Source organism: Lagopus leucura, unplaced genomic scaffold, assembly GCF_019238085.1.
Source record: "Lagopus leucura isolate 7727_CA_CO unplaced genomic scaffold, USGS_WTPT01 Super-Scaffold_100004, whole genome shotgun sequence".
NCBI classification, from domain to species: Eukaryota; Metazoa; Chordata; class Aves; order Galliformes; family Phasianidae; genus Lagopus; species Lagopus leucura.
Window position 1 is genome coordinate 28,458,403 of NW_024962264.1, and position 25,743 is coordinate 28,484,145.

Below are 25,743 nucleotides of genomic sequence, written 5' to 3' on the forward strand. Positions count from 1 at the left end.
TTTTTTGTTGTTGTTCAAAAAATGTAAAGCTAATGAAATCACTATATCCCCTCCCACTGCTCTCTGATTATTTTGGGGCCTATTGAGTAATTTAACCAAGAATAGACATATGACAAAGATGTTGTAGATATTTAGTTACTGCAAAAATCATAACAATGCCTTTGCTTACCTGATTATCTATTAGAAATAAAGACCACTGTGCAAACTTGCCAGTTAGCACACATTAGAGAACTCAAAGAAGGAGATACAGTCCCCACCTCAGAATAAACTTTTTCAAGTTAGACAGCAGAAATTCCAAAAAAAAAAAAAAAAAAAAAAAAGAAAACAAAGCATGGCAAGGGCAGAGTAGGTGACCTTCTCAGTGTTAATTGTTCCAGTGTGGGCTAAGTAACATACTTTTTTCTCTTCCTATGGGTCCTATGGGCTTTTTTAGTAATGATTGTTTTGAGGCAAATAGCTAATGTACTGTAATACAGGTCCAGAATTGCAACAGTGATTATTTTTTTAACTATTGAAAGCAAAGGCTCATTGAAGTCTGCTAGGATACTTCATTTGATGGTCTTCTTGGGGTTAGCTAATCTTTGGATTTATAGATGTCAGTCTCCATAACTGCACAGACTCTGCAGCAATGTGGCTGGAGTCTCTGCAGCTTCTGCAGAGTTAGGCTGCTGAAAGGGCAGTGGGAACCACTACTCTGACAAGAAGGAGGTGCTGAAAAAAAACCATGTTTTTTTAATAGGTTTTTCACATTCTGCTGTTAGAAAAACTAAATACAAATTTAAAAAAATGTGGTTGCTTTTTTACAGTGGTTATAAGTACATTTTGTAATGCTTGGCCTGATCTCAGAGGCATGGTGTCATTCTCTTTTGAATTCTGTCCCTTCTTTCACCTGTGTGGCTTTCACTGTGCCTCTGTTTGTGATCCTGTCTTAGCCCTGGACCTCTCCAGGGAAACCCTGCATACTGAGCAGTTGACATTGGTTTGTTTCTGTAAAGTGAATGTAAAAATTAATGTAAAAGAGTAAACCCTAAAGATTAAATTAAAATAATGAAAGAGATATTACTCACTAAAAGGAAATGAATTACAACATTAAATCGGAGACCATGAATTATATTTTCCATGGAGCTCAGCTTCTGTTAGGCAGCTGTTTAAACAGAACAGAGGCACTGAAGGACTCAGCCTCACTGTGTTCCCATGCTTCTCTGTGTGAGCAATTGGAAGTTGCCAATTTCTAGATTTGGCTCTACTGCACCTTTTTATTTAAACTTGAAATCCTCATCCTAGTTCATCACTAATTGAGAAGATAAAGCCAGAGAGAACCTAGCACAGGTATTGCTGTGTGTGAGCAGGCTAGTGATGGGGTGGGGATGGTGAGAGTAGGCCCTATCCTGAAAAAATCCCTATCCATCATTGATGGGGGATTTTCTCCATCAATGTTAGAATGCAGTCTTAGTCCTGAAGAAGTCTGTTGCTGGACCTGACTTCAAAAGTTTTTGTCAGGTGGCTGTAGTCTTATCATGAGGTGCGTATTGAATCATTTTTTCTGAATGTGAGTGGATTTATAGCTCCTCTTTAGGCATCTCTTCCAGCTGAGACCTTTATAGTTCCCAATATGATCAGTATTAGATTAATATTCAGCAGATACAGTTCATCTCCACGCTGCATGCGAAAACAATGTCCTGATAATATTGGGGGATGTGAATTAATTACCAGCTATAACAACTTTGTTTCTTCCTGCTCTGGAGGATGAAACAAAGTTAGGCTTCTCTTCTGCTCTTCGCATAGAAACACAGGGTATGGGACTGCCTGGATATAATGTGGGGGATGCAGCTGTGCAAATTTTTTAGGCTTGGCTCCTGATGCCACGTGATGGCGAGCACGCCAAGGAGCTGACATGGACCAGGTGGACATCAGTGAGCTGGTTATATGCATGTGAGTGGTGCTTCCACAAAGGGCTGATGCTTTTAGGTGGCAGGAACTGAATGAGCCCAATGTGTAAGGAAGTGTAAGGTCTTTGTTTTTCATTTTCATGGCAGAAGGAGTTGTTAATTAGAATTAGTTGCTTGGGAAGAGAAGAAAATATGCTTTATTGTCTAATCTATAGTAAGTGGGCAAGGAAAAGAGATTATATTACTGTGTGGGGCTGAAAAATATAAGTGCTGAGGCAGTTCAGTTTCTCCATTATGCCTAAACTAGTGCATCTTTCCCAAAGTGTGTTTCCATTTGCAAAGTAGGAAATTGGTGTAACATAAAATGGGGGCTAACTATCCTATAACTGCCCTTCTCTCATTCACTGTATACTGTTGGGGATAAGTCACTTCACACTCATCCCATGCAGTGGGTATGTATTCTTTGAAGATGTAAAGTGCCATCTGAAGTGTGACACTGAGAATTGAGAACGTGATGTGTCCAAACACATGGATAATCAACCACTTTATGCTGTAGTGTAGACATCAGCACTGGTCTGGTATCTGAACGCTGCTTAGCTGGGGAAGAGTTTTTGTTTGCTTTCTTGCTAAATTTTCCAGAAATGTCTTAGAAAGCTGATAGAAAAGACTGATGGCAAGTCTCCAGTGCTAGAGAGAACACTTCTGTTCTGCTGGTGCTCAATCCCTTTTTCCAGTTACTTGAACAATTTGGCTGGTGACTCCCATGTTTGGAAAGTAATAATCAGCTGTTAAAAACAACAAAAACAACAACAACAAAAACCAACTCCTGTCCCTGGGCAGCTAGGGGAGGATTGTATAATTTTCTGACAGTGACTTCACCTAGTCACATCTACTGAATCCCTAGAAAGCTGTTTTTTTTCAAGTGTGATATATTCTCCAATAATGGCAGTTGCACAGCAATAGGTTTGATTCCAGGTAGGCATGGTATATCAAGCTTACTTTATTATGAATTATCATGGGAAAAAAATTGTGCAGATGCAGTTTACTACATGATCTATGTGAATCAATGAGTGATTAACTTTGAGAGTACTGCATATCTGATCCAGTTATGAATACAGCTAGTTGCTGGGCTGATAGCTAGTCTGATTTAGCAGACAATGTTTCTGAGCTTGTAGGTGCTATGTCTGGAATGGTGAATGACAGGTCTGACTTAGCATTTGCCTAACATTCATTCTGGAATATATCTTCTTCAGTGGAAGCTGTATATATAAACACACACATGCACACATTTATATTTTTGTTAGCAGATAAGACTGAACACTTACCAAAATGAATCAGTCCTACTTAGTATGCAAGAGGTCTTTTTCCTGTATATCCTGCTTTGCATCTGGCCATTATTTTACAAATCAGCTACTGGGTTGCATCTGAAGCATAATGGAAACCACTGGCTTTAGGAACTTTGGATCTGGCCTTGTAAGCCAGCCCAGACATTGCCACTCAACAGATAAGGCTAAATGTAGTTAAATCTTTTGTATGCATTTCTGCTCTGTGGTCCATGGAGGTGTCCCAAAGCAGCATTTCTCTCCTTTCTCTGACAGAAAGTATGCTGTATTTTTAAAAGGGCAAAGTATGTGACAAAGTTTGTAAGAGTGACAGTGCAACACTGCAGGCCAGTTGGTACTCAGCACTGTTGGAGTGTTCGGCATCTCCAAAACTGTGCCTGGGAATAAGGAATAGAAGAATACTGAAATGTGGCGCAGAAAGGAAGCAGAGCTGCTTCAGAGTTGAGCTGGCATTCCTGGAGGAATGATAGGAGACAGAATGCTCATCTGTTGAGCTAGCAGAATGCCTAATGGGAGAGGAATCCGATCATCTGATTAGCATTGGCATTGTATCCTTCAGCAGCAGGTTGCCTCAGGCAGTGGGCACAGAGCTGTTCATCCTGCACAGGTTTCATGTTGTTCTGCTCCGTTTAGCTTCTGCTTTGTTTTGCTTCACTTATTTCACATTTGGAGGAAGATGTAATCAATAAATTTTGAGTACAAGTTTCTCAGCAGAGGGCTGCGCTCCTGCAAAGTGCTATTTTTATTCTTTGCGGGAATGCTTAGCTGTGCACCTGTCTGCCTTTGCTGTTAGCATGTTTGTTCTTAATGTTGCACTGCTTCTGCTATCGATGGGAATGCTCTTGCTGCTGGTGGATATATACATATATATATTTTTAAGAGCTGAGTCTCAACTCTGCAGATCTCTAAATGTGAATGCTGCTGCTGAAGCTGTGTGAGGAGCACCATCAACCCTGGTCAGACCTTTTTGCAGGTCAAAATGCTGTGAGTTGCAAATGCTTTAGTATAACTTGGAGAATCCAAAGTGTAGGTTTGTGTTACTCATCCACGGTATTCCAAGTTACCTATCCTCACGATAAATCTAGTAGACTTTCTCCTGATAACCTCAAAAAGGAAATCTCTTTAAAGACTGAACAAAATGTTGTCTGAAACAGTGCTTTGCTTCTTGTATTTGCACATAGAAACCCTCACTGAAGCTCCTTAGAAATGCTTCAGTTCTCCTTAGCGTGCAACCAGTCCCAAATTAAATTTGCCCATGTTTTTTCTGTTATGAGAGAAACTAGGAATGGGAAACTTGCTCCCCCCTCCATTTCTGTTGTGGTGAGCAAATAACACATCAGTGAAATAATGCTGGTTGTGAGTCTCTTCTCTGAGAACACCTGCTTAGTGTTTGAAGTAAATTTGCCAACGGAGACCATATGACAGATAAAGTTTAAGCACAGGCTATTTACTTACCTGTCTTGGACTGCCCTCTGCAAAGTGGGGACACTTCACAATGAAGAATCTGTGATGCCATTAGTTCTTAAGCATGCATAAAAGTGACAAAAGAGAGAGCCCTCCAAGTTCAAAGCCTTCCAAGACTCTGAGCACAGTATAGGCTGGAAGAGATACTGGGAGGTCTCTGGTCCAATCCTTTACTCAGGATAGGTCCTATAAAAACAGATTGCTTGGGTCCTGTTAGCTGGGTTTTGAGTGTTTCCAAGAATGAAGATTCCACAACCCTTCCGGACCCTTGGGCCAATGTTTGATCACCACCAAGAATATGCCCACATTCTTACGGTATTAGTAGCAGAGGAAGCAAAAGTATTTAGCAGATACTGGTACTTCTACAGCACTTCCTCAGGACTAAAGGTAAACAAATACATATCCTCATGTCTTCACTTAGATCAGAGATGCTAACTTTGGCTATCCTAGAACACAACATCCAATATACAACTTGGTGAGTATGTAACTATCAGTTTTTGAAATGATTTCAAAAAAATTTAATGATGACTATGCACACCAGGAAAGCTTGTCTTGACTTTGTAACTCTCCCCTGAGCTGCTGTTGTCGAGTGCTTTGAATTTTTATGTTTATTAGTATTATTGAAACCATGGATAAAAATTAACAGTTGTCAGGTATCTTTGACAGCTCAGTCAAATGGGCACTTCCTTGCATATATTGTGCTAAATTAGGTCATTTATGTTGCAGTATCTATAGACAAACCGTAGACTGTGTCATCTCAAGGTAGGTTTCAAAGAAACTCTGATACTGTTTTCAAAGGTTTCATTATTCAAGGTGATGTCTGTTTTCTAATGATTCTGTGTTGACTTTCCATTAAAATAAGTAAAACTCCTACACATAACTTCAGATCCTCTCTCCAGCAATAAATGAGTTAAGCCTGAATTTTTAGAAGAGATTAGTGAAGTGAGTTTCCTTGTGTGAGATACTGTAAATGAAACTGATTTCCAGAGAAAATTTGTTCATACACCTTCTGTAAACTGTGTTCACTTAAATTGAAATACTGACTTCAAGGGCTTTTATTTCCTTTAAACTGGCAAATCTTTTAAATTGGAAATGAATTATTTCTTTTAATCTGGCCAAATATTGCAGTTCAGTTACAGCTGTTGTCTGCAGAGGTAAGCTTTAGTACTGTAGACATTTTTCATGTGAGTGAGCGCTGTAGCACAGAATGAGCGCTGAAAATGTTCATAACCACCCTCTCTTTCAGTATTGATGGGAATCAAGTTTACTATAATTAATTTGCACGTGGAAAACTGCCTCTCTGTTGAGTGATAAAATTATTTTGAGTTTGCATTATTTTTTCATATATTGCATTTGTCCAAAAGCCTGACTCTTCCCTTTTGAGGTTTGCATGATGTAGTTGCAATAACTGACAGCTGAAAACATCACTGAGAGGCTGTCAAAAATGCTGCCTGTATAACTGGTGATAATCTAACTGTTCTTCAGTTTCACGTATCAAACCGCTGGGATAATGCTTGTTATTGGCAACAGTAGGTGGAATTGAGTAATGTGGTTTGAGTGTCAAAGGCCTGTGGAGCTGACAGGAATATTAACCATAAATCAAACACAGCACGATGATGGTGCCAGGCTGGAACGTAAGGCAGGAGCTTGCAAACCATACCATGCCTGCCTGGACCTTATTCTCAAGACTATTCCCATCAGCCGACAGGATTGAGGATTTGGAAGCTAGGGCTCCAGGATTGATTTATCTAACAAGAAAGGAAGGAGCCATAGAGACTGAACGAGTGGCGTATGAAATTGTGGTGTGCTCTACTGAGCAAATTCCCAGTTGTCCTGCAGCCTTGCCACACTGCAGGGCTGGTAAAGCAGGGAGTAGCTCATCCCCCATTAGGCATCATCACTGCTGCTCCCATCTGGCTGCTGTTGTAAAATCTTTCCACAATGTCTGGGCTTGCACTTGCTGTATTTTGTGGCATTTGCAGGGCTGGTGTTTAAAATACTCTTGATTTAGAGCATGCTTGTGACATTGTTTCTTGCAACAAACAGTTCCCAATTGCAGAAGAGACTCCATTGCCTGTGGCTGTTCCAGGCACCCTATTGGGGGAAGGTGTCTGACTCTGGGCTCTATGTTACCAAGTGAACAACAGTGCTGGGATGTGTTGGCTGGAGAATTTGCAAGGGCATGTCTGAATACCTTGCACAGTCAACTTGCTGATTGTTATCTTTAATGTGTTTTGGTCCTTCCAGATGCCACTGTCATGTATCCCATTGCCTTTATTGACTGTCTTCCAACAGTTAGTCTGGTGACAGGCTTGGCAAACTCTGTTTTCATAATTAGACCCTAGATTATTTCAAGTTTTACATGCCCTTGAAGATCCGTGAGTTTGGTTTCTTCACTGTGCTGTACTGAAATGATGCAAAAAGAGCAAATATTGCTGAATTGTGGGGTAGAAATCAAACTCTAGCTACCTCGACATGAAAAACCTTTAGGGAAGGGCATCACATTCTTTTCTTCTTTTTTGCAGTTATGTCAAGTTTCTCAGCAGGGAGTCAGCTAACAATATCCAGAGCAGCCTAGCAAGCAAAAAGCATAAAGACAGGAACTAAGCAAAATACAGAGATTTCATTTTAAATTAGTGTTGGAAATTAGAGCCAGGCTGTGAAAGAACCACAATTAAAATTCAAAGAGCGAAGAAGAGAAAGCTAACCTAGTGTCCCCTGCTTGGTGCACAGGGTTAGAAAAAAGGATTTGCTGCTTTAGTATTCTAGCATAACTTGTGCATTACTGAGATTGTCAGGAATTTAATGAAAAACCAGGGGACTGATCCTTAACAGACGAAAATCAGTGTAACCACGCTGATACCAAGGCAACTAAACTGATCTACGGGCGCTAAACATGTGCTACTAAACCAGCCGCTCCATACTCACTATGCTAATGTAGACAGAGAAAATGAAGTGCCTCTTAGTTTCTGACAAGTCTGTGTGCTGATTCTGAATTAAATGTGTCTCTTCAATGTGTATGAGCTATCTAGGAATAGAGACAATGCTTTTGAAATTAACTCATGGGTGAAGGAAATAGTTGCACGATAAATCAGATCAGAACAAGTTGTTTGTTTGTTTGCTTTTTTGGCTTTTTTTGTGATTGTTTTTTGAATTGTCTTCAATCAATTTGTTTTACCAATTTAAAACTAAATTGTTCCCAGGTTCCTTATGAACAAGAAAAAGCTAGAATACTAAACAAACGAAAAATTAATGCTGGGATTCTAACACAAGAGCTCCCTAGAAACAAATTCAAAGGCAGAAAAATAAGAGATTAAAATATACAAAATACTGCAATTTAAGAGAAAATCACTGAATTATTGAAACTCCATAGAAAAGATGTCACAGCTGTCTTCTAATCAGCCTGATTAAAAACAAACTCAGGATCTTTTTCTTCCCCTCCTTTGATGTCAAGAAGTGTATTGTAAGCTTAAAAAGATGTACGTAGTTCAATCAGATTGATCTGCAGTTCAAAGATGCTGTAATTTTCTGAGTATGTATGCTTTATCCCATGTGGTAGAAGGTATAGTGCAACTATATACCATGTAATCCTTCTAATACTGCTGTAGGACTGCAAACAAAATACTTTTACAGAGAGGAGAAGTTAGCTTCCTCTATAGAATAGCTCTGTGCTGACCTTTGCTGTGCTGTGTCCATACCCAATGCAGTCTATGCATTAAGTGTCTCACTCGCAGGAATGCTTTGTTCTCCCCAGGTGATTATTTTTGTCATAAATTGACATACAGACTTTGTGAACTGTCTGATAACTACAATATCAGCTGGCAAATCCAGGCTTGAAGGCAGCCTCTGGACATCTGCTCTCTGTGCAAGGATGGTATCCTTGCAGCAAAAGATGTGCACAGGTCTTGTGAGGGCAATTTTGGTGAGCACCATCCAGTTGCCTTCACTGTGTGAATGTGGTTGGGCAGAGCAGCCACTGCAGGATGCTGATATGTCTGTGCTAGTCAGTATGCAGAGCCAGAATGAGTGTGAGGGGCAGCGGTTTGTGTGCTGCCAGAGGGTCTGCAAATGTCAGATTTTGCAGAAAGAAGCTCAAGTTGCAAAGAGCAAAGGAGTTATTCGCCTAATGGAATGAGCCCAAGTTTTCCATTATTAAGTGTTATTATATAACACAGAAAGAGATACTTTTTGCCCTAGCGTGGAGTTCTTGCCTATGCTTTTGGCTGGCTAGCCAGTTTTAATCATTTTTGCCACTGGTAGCGTGCGGTGGATGTAGGCTTTGCTGGAACAAGTACCTCTTGAACAGGCTTGCCTGCTGTGAGCATTGGATGTGACAGAGGTTGGAACCTCTGCCCCAAAATCTCATTTGTAAATGAAATGGAGAAAATACCATAATTCCCCTTGTACAGAAGAAAAATTCACTTGTAGACCAAAGGAGTACTTTAAGGCCTGGTAAAGCAGATGGAAAGGCAGCATTAAGTTGTGGCAGGTTTTGACAAGTTGCTTAGGGATTTTATGTCTTTGCAAAGGGCTGATTTCAATACTGCCAAGAAAAGATTCAGAGCTCTGCCTCTCCTGAAGATAAAACTGAATTTAAGAACTATTTTTAAGGATTTAAACATTACAGACTTTTCACTATTTGCAATTTTTAGCCAGAATTTACTTAGATTTTTTTTTCCAAAAGAAGTGTCATGGGCAAAATAAGGCACTTGGGTTCAGCATCTTTTTATGAAATCTCTCCACATACTTTGGCATTTCTGTAGGCCAGTGGCCTGTCAATGAACCTGTAGAATGGACCTTGCTTGCTCAACGACCATAGCAGGGAATAAACTCAACAGACATAATTGGAGCTACATCTATTTACACCAGCTGAAAGATGTGACCCCTGATCTTCGATTACTCTGGCAGAGAGAATGCTGTAAGTCAGGGATTTTTTCAGTGATTCTTCATCTGTTTGAATTGCCTGGCCAGCTTCAAGATACAGAGGCTGTAAACAAAGGGAAATTGGGGCAGCAAACCGATCAATTACAGAATATTGAAAAGATCAAGCAAGTGGCAGCAGTGCTGCTCAGGCCAATATGGAAAAGCCTTTCTCTTCCAATAACCTCATTCTTGCGACAAAGGTTATAACAAGATGGAAAATGGCACAACATGAATGCATTCTGGTGGCAGTGATTGCTGCGTGAATTGGGACTGGTTCATACTTCACCCAGTCTATCTTCCCTAGATGCTGTATCCCAGGCAACCCAGGCAGAAGGTGTTGTATTTATTGTGTCCCCATTGCTTTTTACCTCTTACAGTGAAACCTGACATTAAATTCTTTCTCCAGCCTCCATTAGTTTGAATAAACTGTAACACGTGACCGCATTAATTTCACTTTATTTCCTAATTAGACCAAGAGAATCTATTTCTTTCTTTTCTGTCCGAGAAGGTCAGTGCCATTGGTCTCTGTTACCCTTCCCAAACACCCAGAAGTGGCAGCATGTTCTCTGCCTCATCATGAACAGGGAATTACCTTGTGCTTTAGGAGATGACCTTGGTTTCATTTTCACTACACCAGAATTTGAAGAACTTAAAATAAACAGGTACAGACACCACCCATAAAACTTGGAAGGACAGGAAAACTCCTGACACCTGTTTGGAACAGGTAATGCTTAACCTTTCAGTACTGGATCTGCTAGGTAGCTAAATGTCCTGTATGTAGTTAAAAATACGTACAAATACAAGAGATTTTAGTACATTTCAAGGTTACTACGTTCAAATCATGTTATCCTTTCTCTTTTTTCTGCCTCAAAAAGGTATCTTTGAGCCACTGAAAATGCTCGTTAGATCCTAGAGGTTGTTAGCAAAAAGCTGTGGAGGGAGAATCCAGCTTTGGCAATAATGAGATCAAACTTGCCAGGTCAAGTCTGTGTTATTTTTCATATGTTCGTGGATGTTAATGTCATATGGATAAGATCAGAGCTGGTGAGGAGGTGACTGCTTCTTACACCTGTCCTTGAATAGAGCTTGTGGTGCAACTGTTCTCTTTCTGTGCAAAGTTTAATATGTCAGCATAAGCTGCTGCCTACCGGCTGTTGTGGTAACAGTTTCATCTCTAAGGTGGTTTTAGGATTTAGGATAAGGTGGTTTTAGAATCCAAAAACCATTTGCCTACATGCAACTTGACACTGCCACCTTCCAGATGAGGTACACTCCCTGACTTCTTGAGAACTTGGCCATGAAAACTCAACAGATACTCAGGCAAGTATGGCTGTTGATGTGGGGGCATCAAACCAAAGCTGAACCCTTATCTGCCTGTACAACCACCACAAAGCATGCGGTCAGTTACAGAACACCAGAGGTTATGTTGTCTAGTGGGTCACTTCTCTTGTGCCCACCACAGACATGAGTGGTGCACCCTGATGGGATTGGTCAAAGGATGCAAGTATAGGTATGATCACAGTGAATTCTTCTGTCTCTTCCAGGCTGTTTCTTGCCCCAGTATATGTTATACCTAGCGAAAGCAAGGCTGTTTTGTTTCAGCAGTCACCTCCAGGTACCTGATACAACTGTCTGTAACTGGGAATGGCAAAAAAAAATATGTTTTATCCGGAGTCAGAAACTGCTTTGTTTCCTTTAAGAAGTGATTCTGGTCTTCAGGGCAGGACTGTGGGACCCAATTGAAGTCCCAGCCTATACTAAGTTCTTACAATAGCTTGAGAGCTGCTTGCTGTCTCTGGTCACTGCTCATGACCAGAGAGCTGGGTTTGAGGAAGAAATGCTTGCAGCTTGTAGTCTTTGCCTGAAGAAGCTTAGCTGCTGCTACTTGAGGATCACAAGCAAGCGGGTAAGCCAGATGAGAATCACACATTCACAAAGCCTGAGAAATCCTGTGCTAATCCATTGGATTTCCAAAATGTAAAGCATAAATGAGAAATGCAGTTTTAAAACAAAATTTGAATTCCTTTTTGTTTTGCCTGCTATTCTCCTTAGCGGGTTTCCTCCATACACCTTGGCACTCTGAAGGTCTGGACTTCTGTGCTTCTTGGTCCTTGTCTTAGCTTAGAGTAGTAGAGAGGACTCTTGCCACAGGTCTGAAGGAGTCCTCATAAGGCACCTGGGGAAGAAATTCCCTGTTCTGGTGATAAGAAATGCCTCCTTCTGTGTGAAATTCTGTTTTCCTTCCTAACCTGATCCTTACCAACATCAGGTTAGTTCTTTCCTCTCACTGTAGGTGATCTGTTTATGGCTTAGAAGTCACTGCTACTGTTTCAAATCTTGAAAACTCATCCTTTCCTTTCCAGACATTGTGCAGCTAGGCCAAGGCAACAGCTTGTTGGTGTTTAAATGAGCCTATCCATATTTTTGGATGAAATTCTGTCAGTTAAGCCTGATATCTGCTCACTGTAATAGTACGATCTGCTCTCTGTTTCAAGGCTTTGCTTTTAAGCCTAACTAGAGTGTAATACTATTATATAATCATAAGCTCTCAATGGAGGGACAATTCAGAGTCTGATCTGCTCTTTCTGGATAGAAGTTTTTTTTGTGGGTTTTTTTTTGGTTTCTTTTTTTTTTTTTTTCAGTGTTGCTACTAGAGAGCAATGTCCAGGGGGAGGATTCTATACCATTTAAGTGCAAATTAAAGACATCAGAAGAAAATTAGGAGTGGGGGGTACATACAGTGCCATATTTCTGATGCCTCCCCAGAAGTAGCTGCCGAAGTTAGTCCTGTCTATCTGGAAATGTATACCACCCTCACCAGTGAAAGATATTCACTAGCCAACTTTTCTCATGGGGGAAAGCTAAAAGTTTTTTCATTCATACTACATATTGGGCTACAGCTTAATACATCCTCACTAGTCCAATCACTACAGATTTGGACTTGGATTGCAGTGCTGTTGGCACCTGCTGACCCAGAACAACCTGCTGCAACCTGATTCACTGCCTGCCAACAAAAACTTAGAACTCAAAATCCTCTTAGTTCTAATCATTCTTCTCCTGTGTTCAGATTACACTGGGCTTTTACATCTTCCCCTGGGGCACCAGGCAGGTTGCGTAAGCATGTGGGAGCTATTCTCACAGGAAAGAGGGACTCCGTGACCAGAGTCCAATGCAGTTCTGGGAAGCCAAAACAGGACCATGTGCAGCCCTGGGATTCTGCCTTTTCCTCTTTTGTGTTTTTGGGGCGGTGGGGTTTGTTTGCCAGTCTTGTTTGCTCTAGAGCTTATGGATGCTATATGCCAGCTAACAATATGCATGTCATGAAGTTGCCAGCTGATATGCAAGCCAAGTTGCTGTAGTGATTGTTGGGTTGTATTTTTGTAGCTGACATGGATCCAAGGCTCACAGGTTTTAAATAAACCTACATAGATGGGGATCGACACACAGATAAGTTCCTGCCACCATTCTGCTAAGTGACTGGCTCTTTCCCTAACAGCTCATTTGATGTCCTCTGGGGCTAACTCATCTATGACTTCAGGGCAGAAAATGACAGTCCAAAATGAGCTGCAGAACACACTCCTGAATATCTCCGCTCTCTCCATTACCTTAAAAAGTTAAACTTCTGTTTATTCTGAAGGGCTTCTGTTGCTCTCAAGCTGTATCTCCTAATAGGTTTCTTAGAGAAGCATTTTTCTCTGTGCAAGTAATTTAAGCCTTACATGCCCTCAAGCCATTTTTTAATTAAAAGAAAAATAGGAAATTCTTGCCCAAGTAGGGGGCTTATGGTGCTGATTGACTGCAGTGAAGAATTCTATAGGAGCACTGAATTTTGCACTGTCAGATATGAAATCAGCCCTATAAGTATAACCCTGACCTGAGGCTGGGATTTTTAAAATGAGTTTCTTAATAAGAAAGGGAAGAAATAAATTTGACTTTGAATAAGCATAATGCAATTTCCCTTCGCACAAATTACTCCTTTATTATAGCACAGATATTCACATTTATCAGACTAAATGCTTAAGTCATGTGGAGCTTCATTTTGCTGGATTCAGCTCGGTCCTGACTAAGAGGAAACATGTTCCTAGAGCAGCGTAATTCATGCAAGCTCACCTCATTCACCCTGTTGTAACTTGCCCTAAGTGTGTGTTGGACATTAGCTCCTCTCCTTTTATTTGGGGCAGAGCTAGAAAACTCTCATATAGCAAGCATCTGGAGCTTTGATGGTGCCATTCAGGTGGATTTTTCAAGCATTTGTAGTAGGTATCCTTGGATTCTCTACGCACTAGGCTTTCTCATACATCAGGGAAGCTGAGAATGCATGTGACAGCCTAATTGATGCAGCTAAGCAAAATACATCCACTTGTTGCACAAATGCAGGGGATTTGGCATGTGCAGTGCCATACACTCCACCATCCCTTACTCTTGCAGTGTCTTCATCACCCTGATGCCTATCAGGACACAAAGGTAGGGACCATATGGTCAGAGCAGCTTGTACATAAAGCTTGTTGGTAGCTCCTGTCGTGTGAGGCATTCTCCATTGCCATTCTTGTCCTCCTCATTTCAGGGAGAGACAGCCTGTCTTCTTCCCTTTTCTCCTGACAAGATATTCCTTTGGTTTACTAGGCAAATTTAAAGGACTGCCATCAAGCAGAATGTTATATTCTGGTTGTATCCCTTTACTTCTCAGTAAAGTATGCCAGTGCTTAGATACATAGGTGGCAATCCACTAGTATGGGACTGGCAGCTGTGGGTGAGAGGGAAGCAGCAGTACAGGAATTTGGTTAATATCATAAGGGATGTCCAGAAGAAATTAGAACGTTGGGTAAGTAAATCAGTCAGGGAGCGATGATTGGTAGAGCTGCCAGCCCTCTCTGGCTACCTGCCTTATATTTGAGATGTGTTTTCTCAGAACAAGCTCACTTTGTACTAGTGGCTACGGGAGAAAAAGGTTTGAGCTCGTCACTGTTTCCCATGTCTTCCTCTTTTTCTTTTTTTTTTTTTTTTTTTTTTCTTGTTAAATTTGACTTTCTTAGCTGAGAACAGACTAAGTATGTCCAAAGCAACTCAGCAACTAGTGCAGATAAAGCCAGGTCTGTCAGAAACTGCCAAGCAGAGGCATTTTTTGTAGTCTGAAATGAAGGATGGAAGAGCACATTTGGATAAAAAAAGAATTAACCTTGAACCTCTCCCTGAAGTCTGATTCAAATATGAATCTCATTTGTATTAAAAAGGAAAAGGGGAGAAAATATAATTTACTTAGCTCTTTTATGCAGTGTCTGCAGTTCCTGGTTTCAAGAAGCGATGAGCTAAAGAGAAATCAGAGTGTAAGAGCGGGGTGCTGACTACAGACATCACCTACATGGGGGCAAAAGTAGAGATTCTACTGACTTTCTCCCCAAAGAGTGCTTTGTGCCTCATCTTCTGTGTTGTATGACATGACTGATCATCAGCTAGAGTATAGCCCTCTTCAGAGTCTTGATACAGCTTATTCTTTGCAGTTGACAGAGATACCTGTGATGGCACCAGAGACAAGCTCCATATATGCAGGACTGGATTAATCCAAGTCTGTACTTAAAACTTGGTGAGATCCCTGGTTTAGCTAGAGCCTCTCAGCATGAAGCTCCTCTATGCGGGGGAGTGTTTCCTGCTGGATACTCTGCCTCACTCAAGAAATAGATAATGAGGGAATGGAGAGCGGCGGAGGAGAAATGGTGTAAGGTTTGGCACATAACCAAGCAAAGCAAACTACAGTAAACAGATTGCAAGTCAGACAGGAGCAAATCAATGAACCTGATTTGTTCATGGCTGAGGTGGCTCTGTGATGTTCCCTTCTTTACCCCTGAGCCAGCCCTTTCCTCCAAATTGAAAACAATGATTCAGCTCAGCCTTTCAAGAAGCAATGATCCTGGGAGTAATTTTTTGTGGCTGACAGCCCCTCCATGTACAAGCCAGTTCATTTGGAAGTATTAACAAAGTATTGACAGCACTGTGGCAACAGGCTGTTCTCTGACCCCTGTGGTGCAGACAGAGAATGAGGAACTACTATTGTCATTGGCTATTCTGCTGTTTTGTGGATGAATTTGTTGCCAGTTTTGTCAAATCAGATGTTCAGTGGGTGCCAGCCTCACACTCAATTTCTAGAAGGGGGTGGAAATGTATGTCAATATTGGGATTGGAAGGCACGTGTGAGAGATGCATCAATAAATTGCAAGGAGCTTGTAGGCTTCTTCTATGCATGATTACTTACTGTGTGTCTCACTTGTAGGGACTGGACCAACAGTATGAGAATCCCTACCAATTTTGAGTGTTCTGTGGAAAAGCTAATGCAGCAAGAACATGAAAAAAAAGTGAGGATGGTGGATGATACAAGTATCAATCCACCTTACCCATTCTGTGATTAAAATAAAGTGTCAATCAATGATGAATTGAGTGAGGGGAACTGTTCTTTCTTCAGCCACACCAAGTGAAGAGTGAATGATAGTAAGTGAATGACATAAGCAGCATGTATTGGGTTTGACCCAGTGACTCTTGAGTGTACTGGGCAGTTTGTGAACTAGGTTGTTGTTTGTTTGTTTTGTATGATTTGGACATGGAGAGTGGCGCGTTGTAAGAAGTAATGAGATCAACTGCTGGGGCTTAATGGTCCTCTCTGGAAATACTGATAATGCCCTAGACTACCACCTCCCCAGTCAGCTCTATATCAAGGGTCTTGACCGCAAAGCAGTGTGGCTTGAAGGAAGCCATTGTACAAAGCAATCTGTGTTCAATTCCTATGGTCACATGTGCTTTGATTTACAAAAGTTGTGGTGTATGTACTCAAAAAAATTTATTGCATGTGCCAAGAATTTGCGATAAACTCCAACCCACCTCTTCCAAATACCTAAAGAAGAAGAGAGAAATAAGTTCTGCACTGAGCTCTGAACAAGCCTACAGTGATGTTAGTATAAATGAGGTAGTGAACCCCCCTTCTGTGTTTCTTTGATCTGAATTGGAAACTCCATCAATTTTTGATGGAATGGTGCTGGGGCTGCTGGCTGTCTGTCCAAGAAGGAAGGAAAATGTAAGCAGAATTGTCACAGAACTGAAGCAGAAGGTGTGATGCATTTAACCAAAGGTGTCAGATATGTTCTGAATGCTGAGCTTTTCTACCTAGATAATAACAATTAGACATGACATTAAGCCTTTTTAAACATGGGTAACATTGGTTGGGTTTCATAACCCTACTGATGAACACACAGTGATTAACACCGAGCCAGCATCTGCAATAACCAGAGCAAATGTTTTTTTGCTTTTGTTTTGAATACTGCACATTAGATAACAAGGTGATGGTATAAGTTGTATTCTGAATAATCATGAATCAACAACTTCTATTTAGTAAACCATAGAAGAAACTCTGCTCAACTCTTTCCCTGTGTATTTATAGCCTATAAAATCAGCTTTATTTCCCTGTATTTAAATACAGGGGTGAGCTCACAACTGCTCTTTTGCTTGGAGATTGGCAGGAGATCATTGGAATCACGAGATCATACAAGGAGAAAATCCAATGGAAAATTCCCCCAGTCTTAGCAGGGTAGAATATGGATTCAAATCTATCCCATTAATTAAAGCTTTGATTTCATCCCCTTTTAATATGTCAGCTGTTATTTTTCAGAGATTTGCGAAAGTCTTACGGCATGACAAAAACAGTTTGTATAACAATGGAAGAAAAGTTGCCTTTCTTTTTTCCCCCTACTGAAAGAAGAGATACTGTGGTGTGTCTGAGGATTTGCCCTCCATGCTCTTTGAAAAGTGGTGAGATGTAAGCACTGTTTGTTCAGTCCAACAGCTACAAGCATCTTCCCTGGCCATTTCATGCTCTTGAACCCCTGGACAAGAGGTGCCATTTTATGACCAGAGGACTGTTTACAGCATGAAAGTACAATAGCTTCTGGTTATACAGGAGAAGAAAATTATGGGGGAGATGAATCCAGCAGCTGTGAAAAAAAAAAAAAGAAAACTCTTGTTATCTTTCTTTAGGAAAAAGAGTAAAATACATTTGTTCTGAATTGAGCATTTAGTCAAGTTGTAAGAGAAACTGTAAGACCAGACACTACTTATCTTTCATCATTGTTTAAAGACAGGTTTTTGCAAATTGCTGGTCCACTCCCCCATGATAGGTAGATAGATAGATAGAAAGAAAATCATTGTGGAGAATATGTTCTGCCACAGTAGCATATAATTATGTGGCAAAAAATATATCAGACTGTGCTGCAGGCAAGACATTGTGTCTCATTAGTGTTTGGTGGACCTGATCACAAATAACATGTTTCAAAACTGTCAGCTCCCTCTGATTCTTCTTTTGTGCTTATATGCACACACAATCATGCTCAAAATTAGCCTGTTCCTGGAAAGAGACTTTGTATGGCCAACCCTGTGTCTAATAATTTGTTTGTGGAATTAAAGGGGCATGTCTTTCAGCAGCTGCACTCGGAGGGACTAAAAGCAGGCAAGCTGTTCTCAATAAATGAGCAGTCATTTTTAACCAGGTTAATGATACTAAATCGCCCCAAGCAGCCTGTTATGGTAACTGGCTTAACACAGTACTGACTATAGTAGGTGCTGCTGAGGTGCACAGGCCAGAGAGCAGCAATGATCCAACAAATCCCATATGAGAATGCATATCCTTTGCCCTAAAAAGTATTTTCCTCCACTTAGTGGAGCAATGCAGCAACAGCATTAACAGTGGCAGATTGACGTAGGGCTAGTGATCTATGCTTTTTTGATGCTTTTATGCTGCAGCTCATCTATGAAAGCAGTAGGGAGTCTGCAGCTGAGGGTACAATAGCTTTTTTGTTTGTTTGTTTTATCATTGTCTGTATTTGCGGCAGACAATTGAGGTAAAAATTGCCTGTGCCAATGAATTGACTGTTTTGGGGGTTTTTGTTTTGTTTTGTTTTGTTTTTCTTACCAGAATTTGAGCCTAGAGACAAAAAAACTGGGGGGAAACCCTTGCTGCTTCCATTCTCCTCACTAGCAGTGCATTGCATTGTTGCTGAAATAGATGCAAGCATCTGGAATTTAGCCCCCATCTCAGATGCCTCAGAAGGCTTGTTTCTTGATGCCCACAGGCTGTTCTAGATACACCCAATCTAATCATTTTTAGAAGAGTCAATTCCTGCTGATTGATTTCTTGTTTATTTACAGATTGTTTCTATTTTCTTGAAACACCACTATATGAATTTGAACATGCTATATAGTCAGTGATAGACAATACCACTTTGACATCTTCAGTTGTCTGCAATTTAATTTACTGGGTACTCTTATTCCTCTTTGTGACTCCTCAATATAACTAGCAAGGTGAAAGTAGATGGGACAGCTAGTCAAGATGCAGATTTAGAAGGATAAAGCCTGGCTTTATCATTCTCTTACAAGTTTATGGTCTTACATAGGCGATACTGGGCATGAGGTTTATGAGAGTTTATTCTTACTTATGGAAAAGACTAGCTGGAACACAAAGTGGCAAAAGTTCAACTTCATTTTCAGCAATACTAGTGTAAATCTGGATGAGACCTGGTATGAGTTAATGGATTTTCTCCAAGTTCTGTGAATGAGTCTGTACAGATTGTTCTGAAGTGGTTACATGGATACTTGCCTGTCCACTGCTCCAACTCTGAACTGATGGCTTGTGGGAAAAAAAGGGAAAAAAGATCCATCACTGCTTTTTCCCCTACCAGCTTAGTTTGCAATTGATGACCCTGCTGCAGGTCTTGGAAGGTTGACTGCACCACACAGTCAGTAATGCACTGACTTTTCTGACTGATGCTAAGAGGTGAGAAGGGGTAATGGTTGCTTGTTATATTTCTCTGTGTACTTGGGAAATACAAACTACAGTCCAAACTACAGCTCAAGAGGTTCACAAACTTCTGATTATGTTTCAGCATGGTGAAAGCCTAGAGAATATTTCCAAGATAAGAATGGTAAAAAGAGGACAAAACGCTCTGTTTAAAGACTTGTTTCATGCAGGGATGTCTGAGTTTAGTAATTCCACAAGTGGGAAATAAGTATGACAGCAGAGTCAGAATTTCTGCTGCAGGGTCATGGGTATAATGGATTATTTTGGTCTTCTGGTAGTTCTGGAAAGCTGCTAAAAAAAGAAAAGATGTGATGAAAAAAGACTTTTTTTTTTTTTTTTTTTAAAGCCAGCTTTGTTCATTTTGTTTGTTTCATTTACCCTCCATCAAGTTGTTTTGATTTCAGACTTGATGCTGTGTTTCTTAGTTCTTCTTTGTATTTGTAAGATTACAATAAAAAGATACAACTAGCAGAGTGAGAAAGGGCAGCCAAAGGTTGATTACAGTCTGTTGCTCATTGCATAGATTTGTAGGATTTTGTGACAGAAGGGACTGTGATGGACCTCTGAACAGAAATGCAGGCTATAAATTTTATTCACAGAGTCTGATATCAAACCTAAAAACTTGTGGCTGAGTTGACCCATGGTTTTTGAAATGTGCATTCAGTCTTGATTTAAAGACTCTTTAAGAGATGGAGAACATACAGACAAGACCTCTGGATAATCTCTTCTCAGTTAGAAACTGAGTTTAAAGAAAAAGCTAACAGAAATGTATCTTTCTTTTTTTAATATTCTGAGTTCAATTTATAGCTTGTAGAGATAGGAATGTTGTGTCTGATACATTGAAGAGTCTTAGAATTATTAGAAATGGTTGTTCTGCTAGCATAAATTAAGGCAGTGGTGAATTACTAACTCTTCCCCTTCATTCCTAGAAAACAGAAAGGAACCCAAGAGGAAGTCACACATCATGGATCCATAGAGCCCAACACCTCTAGACTGTGTTGCCGAGATGGCAAGGCTCAGAAATCACTGCTGGAATTGCTGGCAATTAGCTCTGGGAAATCTGTGGGACTCTCTGTGGCACAAAGCATCATCAGCAAGGTAAAAATGTTGGAATGAAGATACGCAGATACTTGGTAGAGTTGGCTGAAAATTTTCCATCCTAATGCTCTCCTACTGGAAGCTGTGGTTTTGCTGAAAACATTTGCTTTCCTCGGCAGAATTTATTGCACAGAACCTGGATATATAATTTTCATTTGGTTTGTGGAACATTCTCTATGGCTTTTGGGAAAGAGAAAGTGAAATTTAGCTCTTCATTAGAGAAGTCAAAGCTCAGAAACAAACTTGGATAAATTCAGACACAAGCCAGTTCTAAGAAAAAATCTGATTTCCAATTACGGTTATTTATTTAACTATTTAGTACCTAGTACTAGTTTTCTTAAATTATACCAGGGATTTGTAGATACCCACTAAAGAACTGAACCAAAAAAAGGAAAGAGCACTCAAACTGTAAGTTATTTTTGAAATGTTCAATACTACATTAAAAGGGAGTTCAGACTACAGCAACATAAATTAGCTTAGTTCTTTAGTAATTATGGGATCTGATTCCTAGTTGCTAGTTGTCAACTATACATCTGGAACAAAATGATACTGCTCTCTTCATGAAGGCAGATAGGCTAAGATGTGCAGGAGTATAAACCTAAATTTGTTAACTTGCTTGATAAATATCAGTGACAGATTTAACTTATTTTTTATTGAACTGACTGAACCTCTGATAAGGAATTCTTGCTACAGAGTTCAGTAACTGAGTAGTTGGGAGCAGGGTGGCTTGGCCAGATGTTTCTAAAATCAGTCTTGGGAAGTGTTAACTCTGTTACTGCAGTTCCGCATGAAATAGCTGGAGAAGGGAGAGAAAGGAAACATTATTTTATCGATCTTGCAAATTGTATGAGGATACAAAATAGGACCCATAATCTGTATATTCTGTGATGGCAATTTTTTATTTTCCTTTCTGTTCAAATTTTGGGAGAGAATGGCTTTTAATGCAACCAGTTGTGATCTCCAGAACATTGTCATGTGTGGAACAGAAGGGACAAATAGTCTGATTTTGTGCCCTTACCTATGAAAGAACTCAGAAAAGGGAAGATGCTTTCTTCTACTGTGGTTTCTGCTTTGTGTCCAAGTAGCCTTTTCTTACTCTCACCCACATTTTTAATGAAGACATATATTCTTTAATAACTGAGGCTTTGCATCCACAAGGGTGTTCATAACCACTAATCCTTAATGAAGATCAAAGAAATATCTGGAAAGGAGAAATTATTTTCCCACCTCAGCTCCTGGTCAGAGAGGACTTCAACATTCTCACTGGTGTAGCAGGTCAAAAAAGACTTCCCCACAGACAGTTTTGTGGGGCCTGATTGGCTGTCTTAGGTGCTTTTAACTCTTCTAAAAGGACCAGTAAGAACCTGAAGGAGATGATGCTGGGTAATTTTTTTTCAGAGCTTGTGTTATTGACCCCACAGTTGAGCTGTACCATGTTTAGAAAACTCACATCTCACTTTTCATCAAATTTGTGACATTTAACTTATTCGTATAATTTTCTTCTATGATGGAAGACATTTCAGAAGCCCAATTCTAGGCTAAAGCTCTAGCTTGATGGTCTGTATTTATAAGCACTCATTTTAGGCATTTTCCTTTTGCATATTGTCTTGAATGAACAAGGGAAGGAAATAAAACAACATGAGAGAATCTCATGTCAGAAGAATCCTCTGTTTTAAGTTGTAGGGCTCAGAGGAAGTAAGTTTTCTGGAAGCAATCTGTTCGTAATGTAAGATAATTGTCTGTTGATGCTTTCCCTTCACAGAATTCAGCCTGTGCTTGTTAATTAAAAAAAAAAGGAAAAAAAAAAGAAAGCAAGGCAAATGTAAGGTGATAAAGAATGCTTTTGACTGTTATATAATTGCTTATATTTGTAATATATCCCTTACATTTCTTGCTAATATCTATCAAATCACTCCTGTACAATATCTTTATGAAACACAAGTATAAAAAAAAAAAATCAAAATATTAAAAAAGCCCTGCCCATTAAGTCATCTATTCTTCTAAAGTTATTCCTGCTTTCCTGAGTTCTTCTTTGAGTAATTGAGATTCTTCAGGTATGTTTGTAGAAAGATCTGGGCTTTCTCCTGCTTGCAGAATTATATTATTTCCCATCTCTCTGTGTAGCAGCTCTCAAACTGGGCTGTGCATTTTCCATGATGGCACCTTGTTATCCTCTGTATTCCTTGGAGAATTTTTCTGGAGGCTGTTACTTGTCAAGATAATAACCAGTGCTGATGGTTTTGGATTTGTTGCACCCTTCTACTGCATCAGAGCCTTTGGAATTGAAAATACAAACACATATGCAATTAATGGCATAGTTTTTAATGAGGAACAAAATTAACGATATACTTAATAAAGAATCTGCAGCTTCTACCTCATCCATTGCTGTTGAGCTGAAATCTCTGCTTATTAATGTTAGATGTTGAATTTTTACCCAAAATGACTGCTCCTAAAATATGAGTATGTTGCTACTATCGCACTGTAGTTGTCTTTCTCATCGTCCCTTGTGACTGTGAGGAAATGATTTTAGTCCTTTTGATGAAGAATTAATAACTGAGGAATCTTTTCCTAGCCCATTTGCAAATAGCAAGAGGTTGGCATATAAATACAAAATGTCTTACACTTTTAAAAGAATTTGTCAATCCTTATCTCATGATTCTGAGCTTAGGGTTCACTACAACATATTTTCAAGCTTTTCAGAAAAAAAATGGCAAGAATATTTTTAACGAAAGTTTTTAGCATGGCTTTGGGAACTGGGGTTATAAGAAAGAAACCAGCCATCAATATTTAATAAAATTAGACCTGTTAGTCAAACTGCTCAATCCGTGTTGCTTTTCAACAACCTCTTGCCATAAAGTCAGTGATGCAGTTTAGCAGGGTGATAAGATGAAGTATGTGTTCATCTGAGTTAAAACACCTTGAGATTCATCTTTCCCAAATAACAAGGTATTTTAGTGTAAATTTAAAAAAGAATTATTTTACCTATGAAGTTAAAAAAAATAATAATAATAAATTCCTACTCAACTCACATTAGTAGAAGAATTTGCCTCACCTAGGATGCTATACGATATTCCAGATTTATTGTGACTGTAAACAACAACTCTGCTTGCTTTATAGCTTTTCTGGGCTCTAACAGTAAAACATAGTATCTCTATCTGGTTGGAATTATGTGTTATAACAGTTTTATTGTGGGGGGGTAAAGCTCTGATAAAGATAAAATAGAGTTTTGCTTTTTTGTGTGACCTTGTCATTTGAAAAAGCATTGCACTCTAACGAGATATAATTTAAAAGACCTCTGGGAGCAAATTGAGTTTACTGAGATATTTCTAAGAGTAATTACTTACTGTGAGTTGTCAGTATGCTCTGTTACAGTTCCTTTCCTAGCAAATGTAGATATCTTGGACTGTGTAGAATGGATTAGAGCTCCTACCATTAATGTTTGATGGGAGGCAGTAGTGAAAAAGATGGATGCTTATATAACTGACATTTCCAGCATTTATGGCCATAGACTAAAATGCCAGGCGCATAATTTCAAGTAAAATGGCAGGCCCAACTCAATAATATTTAATGATGTAGTAGACCTTGGCTAGGAGAATAGCTAACGGAAGTCATTGCACTGCATTTATTGGATTGTTAAAATGAGTTGAATAATAATTGTGTTTTGCAGGAATTTTGTTTTAGTAATATATTTCTGAGATCTGATATTCTGAAAGTAAATTATTTATCTTTCCAGTCAACACAAAATACAGAAAAGACTTCGAACTCCTTAACTGGTGGCAAGATTTTTAGATCGACTTTATCCTAGTGTTTACAGCACAGAAATATATTCAGTAGCTTAGGACACAGTTTGGAAGATTATGTGAAATTTATTTCAAAAGGTAATGAAAGATGAAATTACCTCCTCAAAAAAACCTGTTTTAATGTTTTGACTCTTTACAAAGTTGGCCCTTTTTGTCTATCATTGTACTTCTAGAAATGGCAAGGTTTAGATCCTTGGGAGCCTGTTGTATCAAGGAATCTTTGTATGCCCGGACTGGGATACCACCGATAATGCCAATAAACAGAATATTGACTGCTTCAGTACCATTTTGTTAAAGTTTTAGAACGCCTTAAATAAGCTATGGGGACTTGAACTGATGGAGAAGGTAAAATTAACAGAGGTCTGTAGGTGTATAGATTTCAGTTTTTTGGGTGAAGACTCCAGGGTTTATCCATGTGGAAGACAAAGAACAAAGGTGGACTGGAAGAAGAGGTGTGCACACCTATCCCTGTGGGACTCTAGGACCCCCTTCTACAGGCTAATGCATCCAGCTGGCTAGGTTATTGTGCAGGCTTTTTGATAGCTTAAAAAAGAAATTCTGCATATTCAAGTTTAAAAGCAACAACAAAAAAAGCAAACCACATTCTTACTTTTTCAGGGAGACTTTTGAAAGCATTTCATTTCTAACAAATTCTAAATTTGTTTAGAATATTCTACCTATTACAAAAAAAAAAAAAAAAAAAAAAAAAGGAGGGGGAGGGGGCTGGAAAAAAAATTAGGAACTTGAGGAACCATTGTATCTCTGTTCCACCATTGCCCAGACTATTTCTTTTTCCTTTTTTTTTTTTTTTTTTTTTGTTTTGCTAGGGGCTATATACTTACCTGAGGTAACTAGAAAATTATTACTTACTGTATCGCCATTCAACCTCTTTAGTAGATATCTGAAAAGACTGAGTCCTGAATATCCAAGCGTATTTCTTTCAGTTAAAGTAACATTTTCTTTTCTTTTAAGAAGTCACCAGATCTGCCTGTCGTGGCCTTACATATGGATTTGTTGAAGCTGCATTGTTGTCAGTGGGCCTATGTCATAACTGTTAAACAGTACTTAATATGTCATTCTGTTCTGTACAGAAGTAAAATTGAAATGGGGGGTAGCTCTACTTCACATCTGAGAAGTGGACCAGGTTAATGCAGAACTAATGGAGACTTCTGCTTTACTGCAGAATGTTTTGAAACAATTCAAGCATGGGAGGAACTGAAAAGTTGAGGTAGGGCTGTAGCTCCTGAGAAATTGAGAGGTGGAAAGCTTCCAGACACTACATAGTGGTAGTGTACATCCCAAGAGCAGTAATATAGGTGCTTATTTTTGACCTTGCTTGTTTGGTACTGCAAGAACCTAAGCAGCTCTATGAGGTGATTTGCCTAATGGAGGAG